This window comes from Hippocampus zosterae, chromosome 4, assembly GCF_025434085.1.
Source record: "Hippocampus zosterae strain Florida chromosome 4, ASM2543408v3, whole genome shotgun sequence".
Lineage (NCBI taxonomy): Eukaryota > Metazoa > Chordata > Actinopteri > Syngnathiformes > Syngnathidae > Hippocampus > Hippocampus zosterae.
Window position 1 is genome coordinate 29,396,881 of NC_067454.1, and position 9,611 is coordinate 29,406,491.

Genomic DNA, 9,611 nt, shown 5'->3' on the forward strand with positions numbered 1-9,611 from the left:
GTGATTAGAGAGAGTATACACGTTTCAGAAAAGCTCAATAAAGTTACCCACGTTAACACGACAGCTGGACTCACATGTGCCTGATTTGATAACACGACAACACCTAGGGACAATTTTGAGTGTTTAATTAATCAGCCTACCGTGCATGTTTTTGGAATGTGGGAGAAAGCCAGAGTACCCGGAGAAAACCCATGCGGGCCTGGGGAGAACATGAAAACCCCACACAGAGAGGCCAGAGCTGGAATTGAACCAGTATCTGTGTGAGGTACCAATGTGAGGTCGACGTGCTAACCACTGGACCACCGGGTCGCCCAACAGGAGTACAGTGCAACTAAAATAAAAAGGAACTTAGACGCAAACACGGCGTGTGTTGTGATGTTGTGGTAATGGTTCTGGATGAAAAATAAAATCCTGACTTTATCGTACATCTTTCCACAGGCATGGCTAAATATCCATCCATCCAACCATCCATTTTCTAATTCGCTTATCCTCACTCGGGTTGCGGTTGTGCTGGAGCCTTTCCCAGCTGTCTATTTTTCCAATCGACAGGATTCAGTAAATGCATGGATGAAAATTGCGAGGTTCATTCCTTCTATGAGGCTATGAACCATTGACAGATGTAAACACTGCTGTTGGAGAATGTCCGCTTCATCATGACTCCAGCTGTGTTGATGGAACGTATGCATTGCCCATTACTACACCATTTACAGGTGCTTTGACAGTGAAGGCTGCAACAGCTACATTCACCTTTGCGTCTTTATCATCATTGTTCTCCAGACTAGAAGTTATTAATATCCGCGGGGTTTAGACTGTTTGAATACCTCGTGAGACTTTTGTTCTGCTTTCCATAGGTAGAACTGTAGTGACGCCACTCGAGTGAAGCGCGCCTCAGCAATCAATAGTCTGCTTCTCTCTGCTGTGTATGCGTAAGTGCTAACATGTACGCACGTGTGCGTCTTTTGGTTTCAACCAATCAGCGCCAACGTCACGGATCAAAGAATCTCTGAACTACGACAACAGCTAAGCTAGCTAGCCGACACAACGCTTGAAGCAAGACGGACAAATTTTTCTGGTAATCTGTGTGTTTCCCTTTTTTGTCCAAATATATATATATATTGAAGTCTGTATTCTGCTCATATTTAGTCATGCTGTATAACCTTCCCTTGCCTACAGCGTAGCTCGGCGTCCAGTGAGATGCGCATAAGTAATTTTAAAGAATATTTATGAGAAATAAAGAAGGATCGAGCGCTTTTGCTAAATTAAGGTTCGAGTACTCTTGTTTGGAATTGTACCGAGTACTTTTGGAGGAATAGAAATGATCGAGCACTTTTGAAGGATCGAGTACGCTGATCTTCGATGACGATTGGGGATGGGTACTTTTGAGTGCTTCTGCTAAATTAAGGATCGGGTATTTTTGTTTGAGTAAGTATCAAATACCTTTGAGGAAATAGAAGTTCGAACATATTACTAAAATGGAGGGAGAGTTTGTTAGGGAAAGTGAATGGTTCAATTCGCGACAAATACCAAACCATTCTGAATGAGTGTGACTGAGTGAACAAGTGCTAAGATGTGTGTGTGTGTGTGTGTGTGTGTGTGTGTTTGTGAGAGTATGCAGGCGCAAAAACATGTCCTGTGTGTCTATGTGTGGCAGGGGGACATCGACAGGAGACTTGGGAAAGAAAGGGAGCGGGGTGTTATCGTGGACCAGTAGATGTGCGGTTTACTGTATTGGCCTGAAACCCCTTATGTGCCATTGTGTGGATGCGTTCTTAGATGAGATGAGGTGGTTTGGCTGATGAAGGGATTAAAAGTTTGGAAATACTTAACTTGGTTGAGAGTGATAGCAAGGGGAATATTTTAGTTTGTCTAAAGAGGTGGGGTGATGACGGTGAGTGGTTGTATGTGGCATATCGTTATATAGGTTGAACATGTATGCGTGCAGTGAAGGCCTTGATTTGGATTACTTGTGTGTGTTACATGTCTGTGGGTTTTTGGTATTTGACCCTGTTACATTATTACCACTCCCTGGTGTTTGTTTGTGTGTTGTTTGTTTGTTTTTCGCTTGTTTGACATACAAACAGATTGTCAGGAATTGACGGAAGATGAAGAATCACAATCACAACTGAAAGACAAACGCTGCCTGAGCATCAAATTGGGATATATGAGTGCACAGCGCACACAACAACCGCTGATGACAAAACAGGAAAATATGCAACTTCTACATTTTTGAGGGGAGTAATTACTGACTAAACGACGGGATAACATTATACAAATTGAATTCTATTTAATATGCGGCAACAAATTCCAATCAACGAACAAAGATAAGAGGGGGACTACATTGCAAGGCTCCGTATATGTCAGCACTGACAGTGAACCCGTTTTGCCCAGAATTCTTTTTACGTCATGAATTATCTCACGCATTGGCGGGGGGAATGGTGTGTCTGGTTCGGGAACATTATACGACCTACGGTTTACCCAATATCGAGAACATATTGTGTGTACAGACTGACTGATGAGTTGAATGCATGCTTCATTTTGATTTGAGACACCATTGCTCCTGCCATACGCAATCTGCAGGATTGGTGAGGAGTATAGTTCCACGGTTAAAAGTCAATCGGAGAAATGCATGGATGACACACGCAGGCCCTGGAAATAAGTTAAACGATACTAAGCTAAGTGGGTTAATAATTTGTGAAATTCCATGTATGATTTGTAAATGGTGTGTAATCATATTATTTGGTTGTATAAACGGATTTGGTTGATTACTGTATATGCTAGAGACTCTAAAAAAGAAATTATGAAAAAAAGAATTCAATTTGCCGGAGAGCATGAAAGGGAAACATTGTAACTCTCTGAGGTGTTGCTGACCACACTGATTGCCGTACGTTGTAAAAAGGTCTTCTGTGCATTTCTGTCGACATGTGAGAATATCGATGATTGCGTGACCCCATTTCCTGTTATACTGTACTAGCTGGTTCGCCGCCCTCCGGGCGGCTCATCAGCTAGTTCCTGCGGAAGGCTGGTAAGGTGGGCCTTCGGCGCACAAAAGTGTTGTTGCTTGGTTCAACACTTTGTTCATCTTCATTGCTTATCGCGAAAATAAAGAGATGTTTAGCTCTACTAAATAACTAACAATTTTATTGCAATGCTTGTGGGTAGACAACATTTTTTCGCTAAGATGCCCGCGCGATCGTAGTGAGCCACTGCCTGAGCGGCGCAGTGGCGGCGCGCAGTGGCGGCGCGCAGCGGCGCGGTGAAGTAGGTACGTTTTGAAAAGGGACAGACGGAAGGACAGACCGCGTGCGGGACGACGCGCAATATATATATAGAAAGATGATCACACGAACATATGGACAACTCCACTGATCTTTTTCTGGTATATGTGTCTCAGTTGGCACATGTGAAAGGGGTTGTATTTTTGAATAATTATCTACACTTTGCTCACTGATTTTGACCAGGGGTGTCAAACTCATTTTAGTCAAGGGCCACTTTGGGGTTGCATCTCCTTTGTTGGGCCGGTACGACGGTGAAAGTATTTTTATGTATGGTGTTCCTGAATTAATGTTGCTGAACTGAATGTGAATATATTATCGTTTTGTGAGTTATTTAAATCTGTTTTCATGTTTTCAGAATGGAGAAATAGTTCAAATGGTGCATTGTTTTGATTAAAAAAAATAATGATACGTGAATATTTATTGTTTACTTAATTTTGTCACGTTGTACCCGAAGCGACAGAATAAACGCTTCGAGTACAACAAAATAACTGAAGTGGATCCCCGAAAAAGCAGACACAGAAAGATGTTTATCAGAAAACAAAGGAGTTTTAATACCAACACATAATACCCGTCCGGGTGAATAACAAAAGGCGCTGGTCAAAATAAGGACCAGGAATACAAATAAGGAGATTACAGAAAATGCTTGCGGAAAAATAGCAAGGAGAGTCTGATTGGAGAATGCTTATAGTTTTCCCACGAAAGAGAAATAACGACGCGCAATAACAGCCACAAGGCTAAGAGGCAACGAATAATTAGAAAAGGAATAGGCGAGAGAATTTAGCACGGCGTGGAATACTCCGGCAGTGAGTCGACTGCCAGAGCCCCCAAATAAAGCCTGAGAAATTAGTCACCAATGGGTGACAGGTGTGCAGGCGGCAGGCAAGAAGCCTTCCCCCTGCTGGCAAACACGGGACATGACAAATTTTTGTTTGATGTTGTATTGTTGTGTTTAGGTTCTCTTCTGTTATGGTCTAAAAACCTTTGTTGATATAATCATTCTTTGCTGTGAATGTTGCTATGTTTCTTTCTTTTGTTCGTCGATGGTAATCACGTTTCAATTTAATACAGAAGTATATTTCTAACAATTTTGTAGGCATATGACAATTACCGCGGCAGAGTTTTCCTTTTGTTTTTGGTAAATATAAAAAAGATAAAGAGGGAGAGTCATGGTTATAGAGGTATATTAATAGTTAAGAGTTATAGTCATAGTTAAGCTGCTTTTACCAATGACTATGTTTCCGTCCACAGCAGAGGATATTTGAGATTCCACCTACGTTGGTGCAATTGGAGTTCCTTGTGGCGTACCAGATAGATATAAATTGTTTAACCAGGTTGCAGTAGTTTCTTAATATGAAGTAAATCAACACTCAACAGGCATGACATGGCACGGAAGACAAGTTGAGAAATGACTTTGCATAGAAGTCAATCACTGACTGAAAAAGTGGGAATCTCTCAGTGATAATTTTACAGTTTACCGACAGTGAGTCCCAGGGACTCGCTGACCAGAAAACTATTTAAACTGCCGATCGCGAACGGAACGAACCGTGATTGAAACTAACTGTGATGCCGCTCTTTAGACGTACTGACTGTCAGTGGCATCCTCGCCTCTCTTAAAGCGCCAGATAAAGTCATCAACGTGTGTTTTCCTGGATGGATTTGTTTGATTTCTTTATGATTTTTGCGGTCTTCTGGCCCACTTTATACCTGTGGACGAAGGATTAGAGGCTCCAATCCCTCGTTGTGTCTGAGGACGGGCAAACTGAGGCCAAGGCCAAGGACTTGACTCCAAGGCCACGGACAAAGGACTTGACTCCGAGGCCAAGGTCGAGGACCAAGGACCGCCCTTCGTTCCTCGAGCCGGTCTTCGAGCCCAAGAACCGGCTCGAGGAACACATCACTTATATATATATATATATATATATATATATATATATATATATATATATATATATATATATACACAGAGCTATGCCCTGCCAGTGATCAGATACCCTGCAGGAATAATAAGGTGGCCAAAGGAAGAGATTCAGACCACGGACTTTAGGACCCGAAAGCTCCTAACCATGCATGGAGCGTTCCATCCCAAATCCAGCACCCTGAGACTGTACGCAAGCCGAAAGGAAGGAGGCCGGGGACTGGTGAGTGTGAGAGCCACTGTCCAGGATGAAACATCCGAGCTCCATGAATACATCAAGGAGAAGGCTCCAACGGATGACGTACTCAGAGAATGTCTCAGACAATGGGGAACAGTAGATGAGGCGCTGGAAGAGGGACCATCATGGGAGGACAAGCCCCTACACGGGATGTACCACCGGACCATAACTGAAGTGATCATAGATAAAGGGCAGAGGAAAGCCGTTGTACTGGATGTAGCGGTTCCAAATGAAGGAAACATCAGAAAGAAGGAACACGAGAAACTCGAGAAATGCCAAGGGCTAAGAGAGGAGCTGGAGAGAGCCTGGAAGGTAAAGGTGACAGTCGTGCCTGTGGTGGTCGGAGCACTCAGGGCAGTGACCCCCAAACTAGATGAGTGGTTGCAACAGATCAGATACAGAACAACATCAGACATCTCAGTCCAGAAATGTGCAGTGCTGGGAACAGCAAGGATACTGCGCAGAACCCTCAAGCTTCCTGGCCTCTGGTAGAGTACCCAAGCTGAATGAGGGACGGACACCACCTGATGGGGGGTGAGACGAGGATTTTTAAAAAAATTTTATATATATATATATATATATATATATATATATATATATATATATATATATATATATATATATATATATATATGCCAGGCTGCGCTCTGCAGCCAACGGTTTCCGCAGTCCAGCACCCTGAGCAGAGATGCCTTCCAGCAGTTCCTCGAGACAGCGCCTCATCCAGGACGAGATCTGGGAGTTACAAGTCGAAATCCAGCATGAGTCACGGACGTGGCGGCAGCCGAGATCGCTCCACCTCCCAGGGTGACTCATCTGGCATCTGCTGTTATCACCGCACGTGGAGCGACTCGGCAAAGAAATGTTGCAAACCGTGCTTACAGGCAGGAAACGGACCCGCCAGGAAGTGAGCACGGCACTCAACTCTCCTGGCATCTCTGCTGCAAGCCTTCACATCGTCGATCTGACTTGTGGGCAACGCTTTATGGTCGACTGTGCTGCCAATGTCAGCGTTGTCCCTCCCTCTCCCACAGAGCACCATCACCCCACCAGCGGATCCTCACTCCATGCAGCCAACCTCTTCCCAAAACAGCCATCACCACCCTCTTCGGCTCATTCGAGTTTCTTCAAATGGCTTTCAGCCTCCACAACGCAGCGCAGATTGTCAGCATTTCATCGACTCTGTCCTGCGTGTTCTTGACTTCTGGTTGCCTACTTCGACGACATTCTCATCGCTAGCACCAACAAAGAAGAGTGAAGTTCCTCCGTCACCTCGTTGACGGCGTTGGTGTTTGGCCGATTCCCGACAAGGTGCAAGCAATACCCTCAACCGGATGATCGCAAGAAACTCAAAAGATTTTGGGGTTTTGATTAATTTTTATCGCTGCTTACTTCCTGGATGTGCTGGAACGGATATGCCGTTGATTCCGCTGACCGGAGGCAAGAAAAATGGCCCGATCGATCTCTCTCCTGTCACGTTTCTGTTTTCGTCTGGCCAGCAGGTGGCATGAGCGGACTTCTGGTGCACACCTGCTGCCAATCTATGATTATGAGACTCTGTATTTAAGGACTCTTCTGCTGTGCATCTGTTGTCGGAGTATTGCTTTTGCCTTGCTGCTTCTTTCTCATGCTTCCTTTCTCATGGACTGTTTTACTATAGACCTTGTCGTGTTTCGCTTTTTGAACTCTTGCTACCACTGTTTTTCTAAGTATGGTTTTTGTTTTGTGATTTGGCTTTCGCTTGCGTGTATGTGATACATTGTTTTTTGTTTGTCTTCGCTGTTCGTATTTTCTTGCCTTTTGTGCAAGCGCTTCATGTTATTCATTTTTGTGCCCTCTGGTCCTTTTTTTGAGCAGCGCTTTATGTTACTTCTTTGTCGGTGCGATTTTAGTATATTAAAACCTTTTTTGCTGCAGTGACCTTGTCTGGTGTCTACACTTTTGGGATTCCAACTTTATTTGGTTCGCCCGAAACGTGACATCCCCTGAGCAACTGCCGGCTTTCTGACGGTTCAAGGACCTTGTTGCCGACGAAACGCCCCTTGCCCACCCAAGCCCCGACAGCCAGTTGTCTCTGATGGTTGACGCCTCCAAGGATGCTGTTGGCGCGGTCCCCCACGATGGCCACGACTTCCGCCCGATCACCTTCTCGAAGAGCCTCCAGACTGCTGAATGATGCCACAGCACAGCTTCGGTCCCAAGCTGCTTGCTGTCTACCTCAGTGTGAAGCACTTCCGCCACTTCATCGAGGGCATTCGCGTCATCGTCTTCACTGACCTGCGCCATTCCATCAGCCTCCACGAACTACCTCGAGTGAGATATCCAGCACCTTGACTACCTCTCCCAATTCGATGAATCCCAGTCGTGGCCACGTACGAAACAAGTGTCCGGATGTTGGTCTGGTGACAGGCATTGACATTGACTTCCAAGGGCTCTTTTCGGAACGTAACATCTCCAAACCTTTATGGCACCGTTGCTTAAACTTTGTTGGATTATGTCGTGTGGTCAGGAGGAGATGGAAAGGGTCCTTCCTTTGGGATTCAGGAAAGGAGAGTGTGCTTTCAGACGACTTTGACTCCGCTTTTCTGAACTGACGTCATCGCACAACAATGAGTATTGCTGACATAAGTCTCTTGTTTGCGGACTTTTTCTGCAAAATATTACCTTAATGAATAACTAATTGTTTTTGTGAAGGATCTGTGTAGGATGTTTTTCATTGACTTTGGAATTTCTCATTCAGTAATAAGTTATAGAAAATTACCTGTCAATTTTCGTCGGCCTCGGTCAAATGTTTGTTTGTTTTTTCTTTCTGCAATACATGGCATCCAAGCCTGACAAGTTTGGAATCAAATTTTGGATTGCAGCATATCTGGACACTAAATATATGTGTAATGCAATCCCCGACTTGGGAAAAGATCCCACTCGTTCGACGGGAGAGAGGCTGTCAGAGAAAGTTGTTCTGAAATTGATGGAACCATTTCTGGACCAGGGAAGGACTGTGACTATGGACAATTTCTTCACCTCTCTGTCTTTGGCGAACAGACTCCTTCAGCGCAATACGACTCTGCTTGACAACATCAACAAAAATCGTCGGGAGCTACTTACAGCAACTGCAAAGAAAACCTTGGGATGCCAGTTACATTACACACAAGTGTTCACATCTGGAAGAGCTTTGCTGACTGTGTATGCGTCCAAAAAATAAAGTTTGTCTTTTGAGCACCATGCATGGAAAAGTTTAAATCATGGATGCCCGAAAACAAAAAACAAACACAGCTGATGATTACAATAGTCTCAAATGTGGTGTCAACATCATGGACCAGAAATTGCGCAATTACTCTGTGCATGCAGGTACAAGGAGATGGCTGATGGCTGTGTTTTACAACCTACTTGACATGGCTGCCACAAACGCACATATTTTGTACAAAGCATGTACACGGTCAAAAGAAAGTCGCCGAATGTTTATGCTGGAGCTTTCAGAGGAGCTCAAGAGGAGACAGCTACAGGAAAAACAACAAGTGGAAGAGCGTAAACAGCTGAGCCGTGAGATGACAGTTGAGAGTGAACATATAAAGACCAGGTGCCAGGCACGCATACATTGCAATAATAACAGAAGTACTCGGCGTTGTGCAGCCTGTGGCAAATTTACCTGGGGCAAATGTAGGCAGACCTCACCTCGGTTATGTGATAAATGCGAGATGTGAAGATTGTATGGAACAATTGTTGCTTGAAACATTTGTCCCGCTTGGTACGTTATTCCCTTTTTTTGGCTTATCTTCGTGTGAAATAAACATTTTCTTTTTCAAATTACACAGTTTGTTTTTCTTCTAAAACAACACGTGTGGGGTGCTAAATTTGTTCCTCTGTCCTGTAAAATTTTAGGAATTGGCAGTATACAAATATTCCCTCCATAAAATGATGGCCATTATAAAAATAATTTTCATGGCATAAAAATATTTCTTGACTCAAAAGACAAAACAGGATGATTGTGGAGAGCTGTTGAGAATCAAACATGCCCAGGGCTGAGCATGCATAATTAGCAATTCAATGGAGATAAAGAGTACCTTGAGTGGAATTTTCAAATTTTGGAAGAGGGGAGGAGGATGCAGCAGAATCTGAAACTCGAATGAAAAAGGACTCTAAGTGACTGTAGGTGACACTGCTGAGCCATTTTGTTTTCACCAGG